General features: G+C 44.5%; 1 long non-coding RNA gene across 2 annotated transcripts in view; it reads right to left on the bottom strand.

Moving 5' to 3' along the window:
* The window catches only part of LOC137342409 (uncharacterized), a 152,070-nt gene that overhangs the window by 91,163 nt on the left and 40,891 nt on the right, over window positions 1–20,016 (bottom strand). For both annotated transcript variants that reach the window (XR_010967250.1, XR_010967251.1), the window contains one exon: window positions 3,711–3,951. This is a non-coding gene — a long non-coding RNA (uncharacterized lncRNA). The remainder of the gene's footprint in view (window positions 1–3,710; window positions 3,952–20,016) is intronic.

Below are 20,016 nucleotides of genomic sequence, written 5' to 3'. Positions count from 1 at the left end.
ACCAAATGCTGGAATATGGGATTAGAGTAGACAGGGCTTGATGGCCGGCGCGGACACGATGGGCCGAGGGGCCTCTATCCGTGCTGTATAACTCTATGACTCTATGACTCTAGATGAGGGGAAACCACCACAGGCACCCTTGACAGTTGCAGAAGCGGAATCGGGTGGTTTCTATAACTGGCGGCCAATCTGCAATGCAAGTTCTACATTCGGATGGTAAGTTGAAAATATGCCCCTGGATATTAAAGGAGTGCCCTGTTTCAAATTGGAGTTTACAAATTGGATCTAGATTACAAATTGAATCTGGATTACAAATTGGATCTGGATAACAAGTTGGATCTGGATTACAAATTGAATCTGGATTACAAATTGGGCCCGGATAACAAGTTGGATCTGGATTACAAATTGGATCTGGATTACAAATTGGATCTGGATTACAAATTGGATCTGGATTACAAATTGGCCCTGGATAACAAGTTGGATCTGGATTACAAATTGGATCTGGATTACAAATTGGATCTGGATTGAGAGGGCCATTAGACCTATCCTAGCTCATCCATCCAGAAAGATCTCATGCTAATCACAGCATCTAACTGTTTCTTAAGTGCTTCCCTATCAGAGAGTCCATTCCATACTCTAATCACTCTTTACTTGAAGAAATTCCTGACATCAGCCTTTGGTCAGTTTGTGCCACGTGTGCTGCAGAATTGGAATGTCTCAATTTAAAAATTGGTGGAATTTTTGGGGAAAGAGCGGGGGATTGGGACTAATTGAGTAGCTCTTTCAAAGAGGGCTGTGGATGCTGAGTCGTTGAGTATAGTCAAGGCTGAGATAGATAGATTTTTGGAATCTAGAGGAATCGAGGGATATGGGGATCAGGCAGGAAAGTGGAGTTGAGGTCGAAGATCAGCCATGATCTGAGTGAATGGCGGAGCAGGCTCGAAGGGCTGTATGGCCTACTCCTGCTCCTATTTCTTATGTTCTTTAGAGCCAGCACAGGCATGATGGGCCAAATGGCCTCCTTCTGTGCTGCAAGATTCTATTATTCTAATCCACAAATAATCCTTAATCGCATACTTTAATAAGATTGGAATTCCCTTAATGTCAGTAGTACTATCATCAGTCCTGTTAAATGCAAGAACGTTTTCCATCCTAAATTGTTAGTTTGGATCAGTGGTAACACTTTGGTCTCTGTATCTAAAGGTTCTGAGTTGAAGCCTCACTCCAGCACATGATCTAGACTGGAATTGAAGGAGTGTTGTAGGTGCCTAACTTCAGATGAGATGTTAAACCAACTTCATCCAGCTGTTCAGGTGAATGTAAAAGATCCCAAGACACTATTCAAAGGGTACAGGGCTTTGGGGAAAGAGCAGGGGAGTGGGACTAGTTGGATAGCTCTTTCAAAGAGCTGGCACAAGCACGATAGGCCGAATGGCCTCCTTCTGCGCTGTAACATACTATGATACTATGATACTCTCTCTCCTGGCTATAATTCCTCCCTCAACACCACCAATATAGATTATCTGGTCACTTATCTCAATGCTGTTTGTGGGATCTTGCTGTGCGCAAATTGGCTGCTGTGTTTCCCTGCATTACAACAGTGACTACACTTCAAATGTACTTCATTGGCTGTAAAGCATTTTTGGGACATCCTGAAGACCTGAAAGGTGTGATATAAATGCAAGTTCTTTCTTTAAAAAGAAAACCTTGTGATTACATCATTCTTTATCACGTCACTCGGAAACATCTCAGAGCACTTCATTAATTACTTTACTGCAAATCTACTGAATAGATCGCTAGTGCTAGTTTGATACATTATATAAAACTCTGCTACGTTATCAAAAACACGCTGATGAAACAATTTTAGAATAAGTTAGTGTGATGCATGATATTTTATTCCATGGGGTTATTTGTTGACAGTGTATTGAAAATGCATTTTTAAAGGTCATCATGCTATGCTTTAAAAGGGAATGAAGGAATGTAATGAGACTTTAGCACAGTTAATTGCTCAACAAAACGTGTACATTTCTTTCAAACTCTTGCATGCAAATTTATCTGTTTAATTATTAGTCACTTTCAGTGTGGTCATAAATATCACCTGACGAAAGCTTGTGATTTTCAAATAAAACAGTTGGACTATAACCTGGTGTTGTAAGATTCCTTACATTTGTCAACCCCAGTCCATCACCGGCATCTCCACGTCATAAATAATGTAAGTATGGAGGAAACATTTTTATATGTTGGCTCATCGTTGCATACTTTCCCTCAAGCATACAGTGAGCACTGGGTGAAAGGTCATTCACTCGCCTGATACTGATACTGTCTCAGTGCCAACACTTGTATAAGTGCCAAGTGTTGTAAACTGGGCAGGTTATGTGCTCAACATGGCAAAGGAACTAATGCCGGAGAGTTGGACAAGCTGTGTTGGTGGTGGAGGAGCTGATATTCATTTTCCGAGTACCTCACACAGACACAGCAGCTGTACTATGGCACGTGACTTCCTGTTCTCTTGTTTTCAAATCCCTCCGTGGCCTCGCCCCTCCCTATCTCTGTAACCTCCTCCAGCCCTACAAGCCTCCGAGATCTCTGCGCTCCTCCAATTCTGGCCTCTTGCGCATCCCCGATTTCCATTGCCCCACCTCTCTCTCCTCCTTTAAGACGCTCCTTAAGATCTACCTTTTTGACCAAGCTTTTAGTCACCTGTCCTAATATCTCCTTATGTGGCTCAGTGTCAAATTTTGTTTGATAATCGCTCCTGTGAAGTGCCTTGGGATGCTTTACCATGTTAAAGGCGCTATATAAATGCAAGTAGTTCTTCTTGTTGTTGTATGAATAGTATAAGTCTCCTCTACAGTGTGCAGCTCCCATAGGACACATGTATGATCTATGTAACCCTGTTACCTATGATGTTATGAGGCTGATAATGTGGCCTGTGCATTGTGCCAATGGCACCAGTGCACAAGTTGTTTGATTTCACCGGATAAAGGGTGGTCAGCTCATTTGCATAATTTATTGGTGCTTCATAACCGAGTGGCAGGTAGGTGCCAGCAGTCCAATGGGGGCACTTTCCTAACAGGGGGAAGGGGCGCTGGGCAGGGTTTGGTGGGGTGGGGGAGGGAGCAGCAAGGGATAATTGGAGCTCTACGCAAGGGGGACATTGGTGCCAGGAATGCCAAGAGGCAAAAGTGCCCACATTTTCTTTCAAAATGTCAAAGGTTGGCCTCTCCCTTGATTCCAGTTCCAAATGGGCCTTGTGTGGCTGGCGCACAACTGTCCAGCTGCATCATGGGGCAGTCGCCTCATTTAAATAGCAGTCGAGGGCCCAATGCACATAGTGCGCAAACTGTGCGCTGGCTCCCAGCCCGCTCTACTCTCTGCCTTAGTACCTGCTAAGCACCTCGGGCGCATTGTGGGTATCTATCTCTCAACTAGGAGCTTACCAAATGAAGCACAACATTACCTCCAGGACAAGGTTCCCTCCGCTGGTTACATATATAATGGCATAATGTAGTCTCAAACACTGCACGTGCGCAAATAGGATCGTCTAGTCTGGCTTGTGAATGTAATATTTCACATTAACAAATAACTTATTGAAATTGTGTCTTTTTATTATTTGATGTGAGAACCTATTGCTATTTCCTAACATTCCAGGAAGGCTTACAACACGATTAACCAAGTCATTTTCCATAACCTTTAAGGCACGGACTTACTGATCAGTTTAGGAGGCGTATCTCTCCGGAAGACTGGAGAAGTGTTTGCCGTGGATGTCAAGAGTGAACGCAGGGTGCGAGAGGCTGCGCCATCTCAAGGCTGAGATGCGGACTCAAAAGGTGAGTCTTCCCTTTGAACCCAGTGAGAGCCTATGTCTGGGAAGACGATACACTTCATTGCATTCATTTCGCCCTCCAGCTCAGAGATGACGAACGCCTCATCGGATAGCCTCGCTGCACCCTGCAGATAGACAAGAACCGTATCAACCCCCTACTTCAGTCACAACAACATGTTATTGCTTTCACTGCCACTGGTCTCATTTTAAGACTCATCCATCATGTTTTGAAATTGCCATGGTCACCAAATGTCTCAGTGTAGCTTTGTACCCAGTATATGCAAAAATAAGTCAACAGTCTTTGTCCTGCAGATTGCAACAGTGCCCTGATTAGAATCAGAGGCTGCTAATGATTCCATATTGTGAATATGGGATTCTGATCTCTTTCACTCAGGGTGGCCCAATGTTATAATAGGCTGTGACTAATTGGTCTGCGTTTCATCAACACCAACGTCTCAGGACAAGCACCATGTGGTTATTTAATGGATGGGATTAATGTTCTGAAATGTGTCTCATTCTTGTGTTACAAAGGGTTCCTTTCAGTCTTCGTGTTGTAGTGCAAAGTTATCCAAAAAAAAGTGTCCGATAATTCAAGAATTTGTCATGGATTATCTGCGAATTGAGACTTCTCTATCCATCAGTGTTAATGGTGGCATTGGCTCTTCTAACACGACAGGGCTTCCTTCAGTTAAACCACCAGGCTCAAGAAATTATTTTACATGAAAAGATATTTAGAGAATTTAAGATCAATTCACTTTTACGATATGGGAAGGATTTTATTTTTTTGTAAGGATAACACCGCCTCTTAAATCTGGGCATTGCTGTGCCACACACCATCTTTCACTGAGAGTTGCCAGGTGATTTGGTGCCAGGCCTTCACCCAGTGCCACTCTGGAACTGCTGCAAGGAGCAGTGGGTTTGCTAGAGGAGCAGCCCTGATGATTGTAACATCCAACCTATTGGTAATGTTTGACGGAATGTTCTGGGATTGGTACATCCCATCGGCTGTTACACAGGCAATCTACAGGTTTTGGTTAAATATACATTTTGAAGGCAGCTATACAGCGAGTGCAGGAAGGCAGAGAGCAAGAGATCCAAACTCACAACTTGCAGTTTCTTTATGAATATGTGCATTCACATACACAGACAGACATACACACACATACATTCACATACACAGGTACACACACACATACATTCACATACACAGACACAGACAGACATACACACACATACATTCACATACACAGGTACACACACATACATTCACATACACAGACACACACAGACATACACACACATACATTCACATATACAGACACACACAGACATACACACACATACATTCACATACACAGACACACACATACACAGACAGACATACACACATATACATTCACATACACAGGTACACACACATACATTCACATACACAGACATAAATACACGTACACACTTGCACATAGCTACACACACATATACACACATATATACATACACATGCATACCCATACATACATGCACAAGCGCACATGCAGACATGCACACACACACAGATGTAAATATATGCACAAGCGCATACATAGACACATGTATACACACAGACAAACACCCACACAGACATTACAGGGAAGACTCTCCCTCTTATTTTCCTGCCTGTAGGGAAGCATCTTCCCTTCATTGTGCATTCCAAACAGCAGAGTGGCTGTGATCGGGAACTCGCCCATGCAGAAGGAATCACAAGAGCAGAGTTGTGCCCTATTGCTTCTTTCTATTACACACAGACACTCCAACATGCTGTGCAGCTACTTGAACGATGTTTGTAATCTTTTACTTGCCACTGCACACACCTAATTTCATTTAATAATGGAACCTGTCTAAAGCAGGTGGACATGTCCTGCCAAAGAATGCAATTACTCAACGGAAGAATGAGTTGTGAGTTTAGAGAGGCATTACTGGGGTTTTGCTTGATTCACCTTTGCGGGGGCGGGGGGGTGGTGGGAAGGCAGGAACACTATGTTCATCCTTTCTTCATATGAATTAGACAGAGTCCATGATAGGGTAGACTGTACATGTTCTGTGGAAGAAATAGGTCTGATAGGCTCAATGGCCTTTTCCATCCCATACTTATGTCTTTATGTTGCCGCACATGACTATTTCCCAGGTATTTACTAGTTTTGCTCAATACGCCCATATTAAGACCATAAGAGATAGGATCAGGATTAGGCCATTCGGCCCCTCGAGCCTGCTCTGCCATTTAATGAGATCATGGCTGATCTGATTTTTACCTCAACCCCACTTTCCCGCCCTTTCCCCATATCCTTTGACTCCCTTGCTGATCAAAAATTTGTCTAACTCAGCCTTGAATGTATTCAATGACTCAGCCTTCAAAGCTTTTTGGGGTAAAGAATTCCAAAGGTTCACGGCCCTCAAGGAGAAGAAATTCCTCCTCATTTCTGTCTTACACGGCCCCTTATTCTGAGACTATGCCCCCTAGTTTTAGATTCCCCCATGAGGGGTAACATCCTCTCAGCATCTACCCTATCGAGTCCCCTCAGAATCTTGTATGTTTCAATAAGGTCTCCTCTCATTCTTCTAAACTCCAATGAGTATAGACCCAACCTGTTCAATCTTTCCTCATAAGACAACCCTTTCATACCCGGAATCAATCTAGTGAACCTTCTCTGAACTGCCTCAAATGCAAGTATGTCCTTCCTTAAATATGGGCACCAGAACTGTACACAGTACTCCAGGTATTAGTGATTAATTAGTTATTAGTGATTAAGGTTGAAAAATATCAGAGCTCCTTGAATTTGTTGCTTACTCATATTGCTTGACATCAGTGACTCGTCACTTTATGACACTTTAGAAAGAAAGAAGAAAGGGCTTGCATTTATACATTGCCTTTCACAACCTCAGGACGTCCCAAAGCATTTTACAGCCAATGAAGTACTTTTGAAGTGTAGTCACTGTTGTAATGTAGGAAACGTGGCAGCCAATTTGCGCACAGCAAGCTCCCACAAACAGCAGTGTGATAATGACCAGGTAATCTGTGTTTTTTTTAAAGTGATGTTGGTTGAGGGATAAATATTGGCCAGGAGAACCAGGGAAAGGTCCCCTGCTCTGGATGAGTGGGAAAAGGAAGGTGTTAGTGAAGGGAGCTTTCAACCAACTCAACTTAAACTGGGAATGCCCAAAAGGGGTAGGACTCTGAGGTTGTTGATATAGTGTATGAGGGAGCCTGACCCAGTATATCAGGAAGCTCACAAAGGAAAGCCCTCTTCTATTGATAAAGAGGAGGTACTAGAAAGGTTGGCTGTACTTAAAGTAGATAAGTCACCCGATCCGGACGGGATGCATCCTAGATTGCTGAGGGAAGTAAGGGTGAAAATTGCAGAAGGATTGGCCACAATCTTCCAATCCTCCTTAGACACAGGGGTGATGCCGGAGGACCGGAGAATTGCAAATGTTACACCCTTGTTCAACAAAGGGTGTAAGGTTAAACCCAGCAACTACAGACCAGTCAGTTCAACCTCGATGGTAGGGAAGCTTTTAGAAACAATAATCTGGGAAAAAATTAATAGTCACTTGGACAAGTGTGGATTATTAAGGGAAAGCCAGCACGGATTTGTTTAAAGCAAATTGTGTTTGACTAACTTGATTGAGTTTTTTGATGAGGTAACAGAGAGGGTTGATGAGGGCAATGTGGTTGATGTTGTGTATATGGACTTCCAAAAGGTGTTTTATAAAGTGCCACATAATAGGCTTGTCAATAAAATTGAAGCCCACGTAATAAAAGGGACGGTGGCAGACACATAGCAGATGAAATTTAACGCTGAGAGTGTGAGGTGATACATTTTGGTAGGAAGAACGCGGAGAGGCAATATAAACTAAAGGGTACAACTCTAAAGGAGGTGTAGGAACAGAGAGACCTGGGGGTATATGTACACAGGTTGTTGAAGGTGGCAGGACAGGTTGAGAAAGTGGTTAAAAAAGCATATGGGATCGTGGGCTTTATAAATAGAGGCACAGAGTACAAAAGTGAGGAAGTTATGTTGAACCTTCATAAAACACTGTTTCGACCACATTTGGAATACTGTGTCCAATTCTGGGCACCACACTTTAGGAAGGATGTGAAGACCTTAGAGAGGGTGCAGAAAAGATTTACTAGACTGGTTCCAGGGATGAGGAGCCTCAGTTACGTGGATAGACTGGAAAAGCTGGGCTTGTTCTCTTTAGAACAGAGAAGGTTGAGAGGAGATTTGATGGAAGTGTTCAAAATCATGAAGGTTCTAGACAAAGTAAATAAAGAAAAGCTGTTCCCACTGGCAGACGGGTCGTGAACCAGAGGACACAGGTTTAAGGTGATTGGCAAAAGAACCAAAGGCGACATGAGGAAAAACTTTTTTACGCAGTGAGTAGTTATGATCTGGAATACACTACCTGAAAGGATGGTGGAAGAGGGTCAATTGTGGCTTTCTAAAAGGAATCAGATAGAGAAAAATTTGCAGGGCTATAGGGAAAGAGAGGGGGAGTGGGACTAGCTGGATTGCTCTTGCAGAGAGCCGGCACAGGCTCGATGGGCCGAATGGCCTCCTTCTGTGCCGTAACCATTCTATGATTCTACGATACTGGTCCAGGGAGCAGAATCACCATGTACAGTGACCAAAGCATGATCAATCTGACTTGAGAAATAACACAGGTACATAACTAATCTCTAGTACACAATTTAAATAGTTAACGTTTGTTCATTGTCGCTGGAACTCCCTTCCTAACAGCACTGTGGGAGAACCTTCACCACACGGACTGCAGCGGTTCAAGAAGAAGGCCCACCACCACCTTCTCAAGGGCAACTAGGGGCGAACAATAAATGCCAGCCTTGCCAGCGACGCCCACATCCCAAGAATGAATTTTTAAAAAATTATAAAGGACTGCTCCTTGGATAATTTTGTCAGGGAGGACATTACAATATACCATCCAACATCAAAGACAAGGAGATACTGCTAATCTCTTGCAAGCTGTTAGTTAGGCCGCAGTTGGAGTACTGTGTCCAGTTTTGAGCACCCCATTTTAGAGAGGATATAAAAGCAAATGGAAAAGGTGCAGCGTAGATTCACTAGAATATTGCCAGGGATGACGGGTGCAGTTATAGAAACTTGAGAAGTTAGGGATTTTTTTTCACTGGAACTGAGAGGTGACTTAATAGAAGGGTAATGATAATGTAAATAGTGATAGATTATTTCCATTGGTCAGCAAGATGGTAACAAGTCAGTACAAATTTAAGATAATCACAAAAAGATATCAAAGGAGAGGTTGGAAGGCACTGCTTCACACAGAGGGTGCTTCGAATGCAGAATTCTCTGCCACAACCCATTGTTGAAGCAGACTCCAGACATCAGCCCAGACCTGTGTCACGTAACCCACACTTTTTGCGGAAGGAGTGAGTTTTTGTACTTGGCTGCAAGGTTTCACTGACATCCAGCTGGAATTCCTCTGGCCCCAGACCTCCATGAGCTGTCCATTGAGAAGGCTCCTCACATGGGTCTCCATGCCCAGGGCACAGCTGACTGCTTTCAGCCTCCTTCTCCCAAACCTGGTGCGCCGGCCACTTTTTTTTTCAGAATGGGTTGAGGAATGGCTTTTAGTTCTGTAAACTGTGGCCCTCCTCTCCCTGAATCCTTGCAGTGGGCTTTGCAGTATCTGATCAATAAAGCTGACTATCTTTATGCTTTAACTCAATTTTACAGCGATTTTGCCCAGGAAACATTTGTCTTTTTTTCCAGTGCGATTTCAGGTACTTAACTGCCTCTTAATTGCTGGTTATTGCTGATTAAGAAAGATTAATGCTTCCCTCTTTTCATAGGTTGGACAGCCGTGTGGGAGTTATAGACCACAGACTGTAGGCAGAAAAATCATGTGTGCACTAGCAGGTTTTGTTACACCAATAAAATCTTTTAGTAACCCACAGTTAACCCCTGAATAACATCAAACTCACTTTCCAAGTGCAAAGAAACTTACAGAGAGAGTCTTAGATGTGAATCTCAGGAATCATCCAGTATTGTATGGTAGCACTGAATCCTTTGACGCTCCTCTTAGATTGGCAATAAAAAGAAAGAAAGAACTTGCATTTATATAGCGCCGTTCATGACCTCAGGACGTCCCAAAGCGCTTTACAGCCAATGAAGTACTTTTGAAGTGTGGTCAATATTGTAATGTAGGAAACGCGGCAGCCAATTTGCGCATAGCAAGGTCCCACAAACAGCAATGTGATAATGACCAGATAATCTGCTTTTTTAATGATGTTGGTTGAAGGATCAATATTTGCGAGGACACCAGGGAGAACTCTGCTGCTTTTGTTTGAAATAATGCCATAGAATCTTTTACATACACCTGAGAGGGCAGATGGGGCTCAACTTGGCTCAGTGGTAGTACTCTTGCCTCGGAATCAGAAGGTTGTGAGTTCAGGCCCTACTCCAGAATTTATAGTATATAATCACTGCAGTGCAGTACTGAGGGAGTGCAGCATTGTTGGAAGTGCTGTCCTTCAGATCAGATGTTAAACTGAGTTCTGGAGGGTGTAAAGTATTCGATGGCACTTCTTGGAAGAAGAGAAAAGAGTTCTGCAGGTGTCCTGGCCAACATTAATTCCTCAACCAACACCACCAAAAGCAGATTATCTGGTCTTTAATCTCATTTACTGTTTGTGGACCCTTGCTGTGTATAAAGAGACCGGTGCACTTCCCACATTACAAGTGACGACACTTCCAAAAATAATTCATTGGTTGTGAAGCAGTTTGGGATGTCCTGAGGACATGAAAGCTACTAAATAAATGCAAGTCTTTTTTGCTTTTCATTAGCTTTTGTGGTCTTGCAGTAAAATGAGATGTGTTCATCATTAGAACTAAATATTAATCATCGCTAGATAAAGTATCATTGAAGTGCTATTCATTCAGAATTTTCTTGTTTCAAAATTACTTTGAATTGTGACTTTTTAAAAATTAATTCATGGGATGTGGGCGTCGCTGGCAAAGGCAGCATTTATTGCCCATCCCTAATTGCCCTCGAGAAGGTGGTGGTGAGCCGCCTTCTTGAACAACTTAAGCTATAACTCAGGACTACATGCATGCTAAACAGCGGAAGCAACATGCTATAGACAGAGCTAAGCGATTCCACAACCAACGGATAAAATCAAAGCTCTGCAGTCCTGCCACATCCAGTCGTGAATGGTGGTGGACAATTAAACAACTAACGGGAGGAGGAGGCTCTGCAAACATCCCCATCCTCAATGATGGCGGAGTCCAGCACGTGAGTGCAAAAGACAAGGCTGAAGCGTTTGCAACCATCTTCAGCCAGAAGTGCCGAGTGGATGATCCATCTCGGCCTCCCCCCGATATCCCCACCATCACAGAAGCCAGTCTTCAGCCAATTCGATTCATTCCACGTGATATCAAGAAACGGCTGAGTGCACTGGATACAGCAAAGGCTATGTTCCCCGACAACATCCCAGCTGTAGTGCTGAAGACTTGTGCTCCAGAACTAGCTGTGCCTCTAGCCAAGCTGTTCCAGTACAACTACAACAATAGCATCTACCCGACAATGTAGAAAATTGCCCAGGTATGTCCTGTCCACAAAAAGCAGGACAAATCCAATCCGGCCAATTACCGCCCCATCAGTCTACTCTCATTCATCAGCAAAGTGATGGAAGGTGTCGTCGACAGTGTTATCAAGCGGCACTTACTCACCAATAACCTGCTCACCGATGCTCAGTTTGGGTTCCGCCAGGACCACTCGGCTCCAGACCTCATTACAGCCTTGGTCCAAACATGGACAAAAGAGCTGAATTCCAGAGGTGAGGTGAGAGTGACTGCCCTTGACATCAAGGCAGCATTTGACCGAGTGTGGCACCAAGGAGCCCTAGTAAAATTGAAGTCAATGGGAATCAGGGGGAAAACTCTCCGGTGGCTGGAGTCATACCTAGCACAAATGAAGATGGTAGTGGTTGTTGGAGGCCAATCATCTCAGCCCCAGGACATTGCTGCAGGAGTTCCTCAAGGCAGTGTCCTAGGCCCAACCATCTTCAGCTGCTTCATCAATGACCTTCCCTCCATCATAAGGTCAGAAATGGGGATGTTCGCTGATGATTGCATAGTGTTCAGTTCCATTCGCAACCCCTCAAATAATGAAGCAGTCCGTGCCCACATGCAGCAAGACCTGGACAACATCCAGGCTTGGGCTCATAAGTGGCAAGTAACATTCGCGCCAGATAAGTGCCAGGCAATGACCATCTCCAACAAGAGAGAGTCTAACCACCTCCCCTTGACATTCAACGGCATTACCATCACCGAATCCCCCACCATCAACATCCTGGTGGTCACCATTGACCAGAAACTTAACTGGACCAGCCATATAAATACTGTGGCTACGAGAGCAGGTCAGAGGCTGGGTATTCTGCGGCGAGTGACTCACCTCCTGACTCCCCAAAGCCATTCCACCATCTACAAGGCACAAGTCAGGAGTGTAATGGAATACTCTCCACTTGCTTGGATGGGTGCAGCTCCAACAACACTCAAGAAGCTCGACACCATCCAGGACAAAGCAGCTCGCTTGATTGGCACCCCATCCACCACCCTAAACATTCACTCCCTTCACCACTGGCGCACAGTGGCTGCAGTGTGTACCATCCACAGGATGCACTGCAGCAACTCGCCAAGGCTTCTTCGACAGCACCTCCCAAACCCGCGACCTCTACCACCTAGAAGGACAAGAGCAGCAAGCACATGGGAACAAAACCACCTGCACGTTCCCCTCCAAGTCACACACCATCCCAACTTGGAAATATATCGTCGTTCCTTCATTGTCGCTGGGTCAAAATCCTGGAACACCCTTCCTAACAGCACTGTGGGAGAACCTTCACCACACGGACTGCAGCGGTTCAAGAAGGCAGCTCACCACCACCTTCTCAAGGGCAATTAGGGATGGGCAATAAATGCCGGCCTCGCCAGCGACGCCCACATCCCATGAACGAATAAAAAAAAAGCAACTTTTTTAAACATGATCTACGTAAGGCTGCGAATTCTCTCATAATTCACTGTAATAAGACAAAAACAAATTACTTCAGGTTCCATGCCAGGCGACTTTCTTTTTCCCCTTCAGTTTTGTTGCTCCGCCATTAGAAAGAGAAAAAAAAAATCCTTTTTAATTGCACCTTTCATGACCTCAGGACATCCCAAAGTGCTTTGCAGCCAATTAAGTACTTTTGAAATGTTATAATTTAGGAAACATGGCAGCCAATTTGCACACAGCAAGATCCCACAAAGCAGCAATGTGATAATGACCAGATAATCTGTTTTAGTGATGTTGGTTGATGGATAAATATTGGCCAGGACATGAGGGAGAACTCCTCTGCTCTTCTTTTATGTCCACCTGAGAGGATAACATCTCATCTGAAAGACGGCACCTCTGACAGTGCAGCACTCCCTCAGTACTGCACTGGGAGTGTCAGGCTGGGCATTGTATTCGAGGCTTATGGAGTGGGACTTGAACCCACAACCTGCTGACTCAGAAGGTGAGAGTGCTACTCACTGAGCCAAGGCTGACACATTGACTGCACTGACTCACGCTGGAATGCAGCTTCCTGGATGTTACCCCATCAAAGCTGATCTTTCTTCGTGCGTGAGCCAAGGCGGTGGGGAGCCCGCTGGACTTTTGACCATGTGGGGGTGGAGCGGGGTTGGGTGCCGCACCACAGCTATCCCCGATCCTGTCCCCATCCGATGACCGTGCACATGCATCTTACCTGCCTGATTTTTCATGTTGCTAGCCCAAGGGATGTAATGAATTCAGATAAGATAGATGAAATAGATGGTTATAGTCGGACTGGAGGGCATGCTTAAAAAATATGTAGGAAAAATGTCAAGTTAGCTGTCAGGAAGTGCTTCTTTCCTCAGAGGGTTGTTACCCTCTGGAACAGATTACTGGTGGATTAGGGTAATTTTGGTCGTGCTACAGTCTTTTGAGAAGTGACTTTTCAAGTTCTTGAGGGAGGAGGGTGTTGCGGCACATTGGGGTGCGTGAGTTCAATAAGGCTTGTCATGGTCGTCTGGTGCTTGCTTATCTCATGGAGTAGGGAGGGAATTTTCTGTATTTAGCATTATTGAAGACTGGAGGTTGAGGTTACATTGCCCAGTTGATCAGCCTTCTTGCCCTTTCTCGTGTACAATTCTAGCGGTGCTGATTGTCCACCTCCATCGTGCCCAAATATCCTTTTGTCATGCGTGAGAACTGACAGTGAAGTGTCAGCAGGCCATTTGACCGTGGGGTGGGAGGGACTTCATAGCTATTTACTGTTACGTACTCATCGAAAGTCCACCCATTTAATTTTACAGCAAAGGAGGAAGCCATTCAGTCATTCGGCCCACTCTGCCTGTGCTGGCTCGCTCAGACAGCTCTCCAATCAGTCCCAATCCCCTGCCCTTTTAGTTTAAAATGTTTCTAATGTGACCAACTTCCCTTTTCAAGGCTATTAAGGATTCCACTTCCATCATGGTTTCAGGGCATTCCTAACAACTCTATGTGTAAAAAAAAAGAATTCTCCTAACCTCTCCGGTCCAACAGGGGTTACAAGAAAGCAATCAGGTACGCAGAACAGAATGAGGCCCAACTGTGATGATTCCACAGTCGAATAGCATGCTGACACACTCACTATCTAGGCCAATATGGGAAGACTGGATTCTTGAGCGAGGTATCAGGTGGTGGCGTATCTTGACGTAAGTTAGCGCTTTCGGGGAACGAAGGCAGGGGGTGGGGACTGTAAAAACTTGTTAACAACAGCAACTCGCATTTATATAGCGCCTTTAACATAGTGAAACATCCCAAGGCGCTTCACAGGAGCGTAATCAGACAAAATTTGACACCGAGCCGCAAAAGGAGATATTAGTACAGGCGACCAAGGTAGGTTTTAAGGAGTGATTTAAAGGATGGAGAGATATGTAGAGAGGCAGAGAGGTTTGGAGAGAGAATTCCAGAGCTTAGGGCCTAGTCAGTTGAAGGCACGACTGCCACTGGTGGAGCAATGAAAATCGGGCATGGGCAGGAGGCCAGAACTGGAGGAGCGCAGAGATCTCGGAGGGCTGTAGGGCCGGAGGTGGTTACAGAGATAGGGAGGGGCGAGGCCATGGATAGTACATTTAGGAGTTTTTTTTGGGGGCAAGGTTTAAACAGACCGCATAGAAAATATTATCACGTGCCATGTACTTTCATCTCTTTTTAAAAACAATTCTGATTTTCCTATCCCCATCCATTGGTATCGATATCCTTGGAGGCATGTTTCAAATGTAAACAGAGGCAGATAGAAAGAGGTCACCTGAACACCCCTGGAGCAATCCCACCCAATACGCCATCTCTCTGTTTTTGGAGGAATCTATTCCGAGCTTGCCATTCCCAACCTGTTAACACCTGTTGTGCTATGAAGGCACTGGCAGCACAAGTACATGAAGCGATGAAAGAGACAGAAACAAACTAGCACTAAGAGCACTTACCAGGGGAACTGACGAGCACAAAAGGACTCCTTGTCTGCTATCGCACCAAGGTCTTACAGGTTTGTTTATTATGAAAATAGGATACACAATACAGACGCATTAAAGATGAACACCAGTGATGAGCAAATACAGGCTTAGAACAAAGTTATTTAAATTAACTCCCCTCCTACTGTATTTAAAAGGCTGTGGATGCTGGGGGTCAACTGAAGCTATCAAGACTGAGGTCGATAGATTTTTGTTAGGCGAGGGTATCGAGGGATATGGGTCAAAGGTGGGTAAATGGAGTTGAGGTACAGATCAGCCAAGATCTAATTGAATGACGGAACAGCCTCGAGGGGCTGAATGGCCTACTCCTGTTCCAGTGTTTCTATAATCAGCTGGATACATGAGCAATGTGGGAAGGAAACCTTCTCTGACCGGTTTTCTCCACCATAGTGAACCAACCCAAGGCATCATCACTCTTCCCTACATTACAACAGTGACTACACTTCCAAACTACTTCATTGGTTGTAAAGTGCTTTGCGATGTCCTGAGGTCATGAATGGCGCTATATCAATGCAAGTTCTTTCCTTCTTACCTATTTTTTGTTCCAGCTTTGACCTGATGCGTTTTGTACTTTGTGACCCTCAAATTCGGGGTCAGGTCAGGGAGCAGCAACTTTGCGTTTACATGTGAGAAGTGCAGCCGGTCGCTGTGTCGACTGACGGAGATCTTGAACCCAGCAATCCGCATGGGCGACTGGTTTTGGTCCTTTGACCAGCGCGCGCGCAGGGGTGATGGGCGAACGGGACTTGGTGCGAGTCAGGATGCGGGCAGCAGGGTTTTGGACGAGCTGAAGTGTGTGGAGGGTGGAGGATGGGAGGCCGGCCAGGAGAGCATTGGGATAGTCGAGTGTGGAGGTAGCAAAGGCAGGGAAGAGGGTTTCAGCAGCAGATGGGCTGAGGCAGGGGCAGAGACGGGCGATGTTACAGAGCTAATGAGAAGTTGCTGTTGGCAGAGATTGTGGATGAACACTTAACCGTTTGGTGTGTGCTGTTTAACGGAGGCGCCAACCTGCTCCTTTTAAACAGGTTACTGTCTGTGGTAAAGTATTGGCTAGAGCAACGGCAAACACCAAATGCCAACGGTGGGGGGGACTAAATAAACAATGTAAAGTTTAAATGATTACTTTGCAATCTGGAGCTGGAGTCTTCACCTTGTGAAACCCCTGCTTCCAGCTGTGGTCCGTGCAAGTGGAAAATGGTTAAAAATGAATGCCAGCAGCTTCCTGTTACTCACAATCCGTGCTCCTATTCTCAGATGGGAAGAATTTCAATTGGTTGCTGCGCCGTAGGAAAGTGAGATTTTGCTCAATGTCAAACAGGAAATCAGAGGGGAGTTGGTCGGACCGGATTTCAGCTATTTTAAAAATGTGTAACACACAGGGAAGTTGTGACACAAAAAATACAAATATTGAAGAACTTGCAGCTGTTTCCTAGTTGTGTTTAATGTGAGGGCACCTGCTCCCTAGGAAATTCCAGTTAACAATGTCTTTCTGTCATTAAAAATGGACAGAAAAAGCATAATGTATTGTGGGTGGGATGCCACAGCGTAAGTTTTGATTTGCAGAGTGTTGGTTGGCATGTCATTTTAAAATCCCAAACAATGGCTTCCATATAAAAAGACAAACACAGAAGAAAGATTGGCTCAAGGGGATAATTTAATCTTTTCCTTTCATTTAAAGCTTGAATTAGAACATGTTCTTATCATTCTGGGCATTAACTTTTGATGTTTCAGTCCAGCAAGTGAGGTTAAAGGACCAGAAATTACATTGCTGTTTGTCAGAGGAAGATGAGATACAGTGAAAGTCTGGTAGTTTAAAAAAAAAATCCAGTTAATGCTAAATCATTTTTGTGTAGGGAATGAAGGGAAAATAAAATTCAATAGCAACACAGCAAAGGAAGTTTAAAACGTGCCTGCCGATCATTCCACACTTCTTCAGTCGTGGCTCAGTTGGTAGCACTCTCGCCTCTGAGTCAGTAGGTTGTGGGTATCAAGTCCCACTCGAGAGACTTGAGCACATAATCCAGGCTGACGCTCCAGTGCAGTACCGAGGGAGTGCTGCACTGTCGGAGATGCCGTCTTTCAGGTGAGACGTTAAACCGAGGCCCCGTCTGCCCTCACAGGTGGACGTAAAAGATCCCACGGCACTGTTTCGAAGAAGAGCAGGGGAGTTCTCCCCGCTGCCCTGGCCAATATTTATCCCTCAACCAACTAAAACAGATTGTCTGGTCACTATCACATTGCTGTTAGTGGGAGTTTACTGTGTGCAAATTGGCTGCTGCATTTCCAACATTACAACAGTGATTACACTTCAAAAAAGTACTTCATTGGTTGTAAATCGCTTTGGGACATCCTGAAGTTGTGGAAGGCGCTATATAAACGCAAGTTGTTTTGTTTTCTTTTTCATCACTGTATTTCGAAAGATGTAGCTGGTGCCCATGTTCTGGATGGCCAATGCTTGAATAATAATTTACTATGTACCATTTTGGGGCCTTTTTGGCAGTGGTCCCAGTAAAGCTAATCAGAGTATGCATGGCGTACACTTTATCAGTTCTGTCCTAAAATAGCAATCGGGCTGCGAGGCACGTTGTAGGGATGCTATTTGCATATTTAAAGGGGCCTACCACCTGAAACAGGTGGGCACTTTAGCCGGCCAGCGGTAAGCCCCTGTAAAAATGGTGGTGACCGAAGCACTGGCGCTAACGGGGCGCGAAGTCCACCAAGCCCATTTCGAGAACGCTACCCTCCTGTTATTGCCCGATTTCAGTGCCGTACGATCGGGCCCCCAAAATATTTTTTAGAAGTTGGGGGACAAAATTGGCAGAGGATAGAGATCGAAGTGAAAATACAAAACCTATGAGGGAAAAACATGTTTAAACAAAGTAGTTTTCTTTGTCAGTAACAGTGACACTCTCTGCCGAACCACTAAATTACAGTCCAACCCACTGCTTTGATGGTAAGCAACTGCAAGGCTTTTTAAAAACTCCTTTTTACTAGATGCACAATATAATTTAACAGATTCAGGGAACTGCCCTGGATATTTCTGGATAATGGAATGCCATTCATAGAACCATCCATTTCTGTTGAAGATTACTGGGTGAGCAAATCACACCTTAGGGTGGGACTCTCCTCCCAGCAAAGCAATAAAAAAAATATGTACGCAGTCATAATGAGAATCTTACTGGGTCCTGATGGTTGGTTCAGATTAGGTCTGAAAGGGCTCATTGTACTAAGAAGACAAACCAAAAATAATCCTCCAGAGGGAAAGAACACAGCTCCCGTTAATTATGTTGATCCTGCACATCACTAATACTGTTAAAACATGTCATCTGCGTTCAGAGACGAGCATGCAGGGTGGTAATGAAGGAAAACAAAGTAAAAGAGGAAAGTGGAGTGGAATGAAATCAAATTTAATTCTTCCAACGCCAAATTCAGCTTCAATAATCCATTTAGGTTGATATAACCTGCTAATAAACTGATAGGGTTAGATGAAGAGGGGAGGGAGGAGGCGCATGTGGAGCATAATCACCAGCCTAGACCAGTTGGGCCGAATTGAATGTTTCTGTGCTGCAAATTCTATGTAATTCTTTTCCTGGCCAGCTTCATAAATCTTTTATTTTCCCCTAATCTCCTTTTTAACTTTCCTATTGATCCATTTTTATGTATTTTATCACCCAGCTCTACCTCACCACCACCTCCCTCGACCCCTCCGCTGTCTCTGATTTGTCAGAGTACTGGATGAGCAAATATTTCCTCGAACTAAATATTGGGAAGACCGAAGCCATTGTCTTCAGTTCCCTAGCCACCGAATCCATCCCTCTCCCTGGCCACTGTCTGAGGCTGAACCAGACCATTCGCAATCTTGGCGTCCTATTTGACTCTGAGATGAGCTTCCAACTACAAATCTGGTCCATCACCAAGACCATCTACTTCCACCTCTGTAACATCGTGCGTCTCCACCCCTGCCTCAGCTCATCTGCAGCTGAAACTCTTGTCCATGCCTTTGTTACCTCTAGACTCAACTATTTCAATGCTCTCCTGGCCGGCCTCCCATCTTCCATCCTCCATAAACTTGAGCCCATCCAAAACTCTCTGCCCGTATCCTAACTCGCACCAAGTCCCGTTCACCCATCACCCCTGTGCTCGCTGACCTACATTGACTCCTGGTCCGGGAACACCTCGATTTTAAAATTCTCACCCTTGTTTTCAAATCCTTCCTCCTTTAAGACACTATTTAAAACCTACCTCTTTGTCCAAGCTTTTGGTCACCTGTCCTAATATCTCCTTATATGACTCAGTGTCAAATTTTGTTTGATCATTGTGCCAGTGAAGTGCCTTGGGACATTTTATTATGTTAAAGACGCTATATAAATGCAAGTTATTGTTGTTGTTGTGGTCCTTGGGTACATACTTGTCTTGCATGTCCCACATATTGCTTTTTGTGCCTCAAATAATTTTTAGTCCAGAACTTACTGTTGGAGCTTTTAATGCACTTTGTTCGCCCTCTATGTTAATAGGAGAATTGACTAATTTAAAATGGGTTCACAGCTGCATTAAAATAGTGGACGGCACAATGTCATACAAACTTGTTAAGCCAATATCGTCAACAGT

This window comes from Heptranchias perlo, chromosome 25 (genome assembly GCF_035084215.1).
Source record: "Heptranchias perlo isolate sHepPer1 chromosome 25, sHepPer1.hap1, whole genome shotgun sequence".
Lineage (NCBI taxonomy): Eukaryota > Metazoa > Chordata > Chondrichthyes > Hexanchiformes > Hexanchidae > Heptranchias > Heptranchias perlo.
The sequence above is the reverse complement of the archived record's forward strand: the minus strand, read 5'-3'. Positions and strand labels throughout refer to the sequence as shown.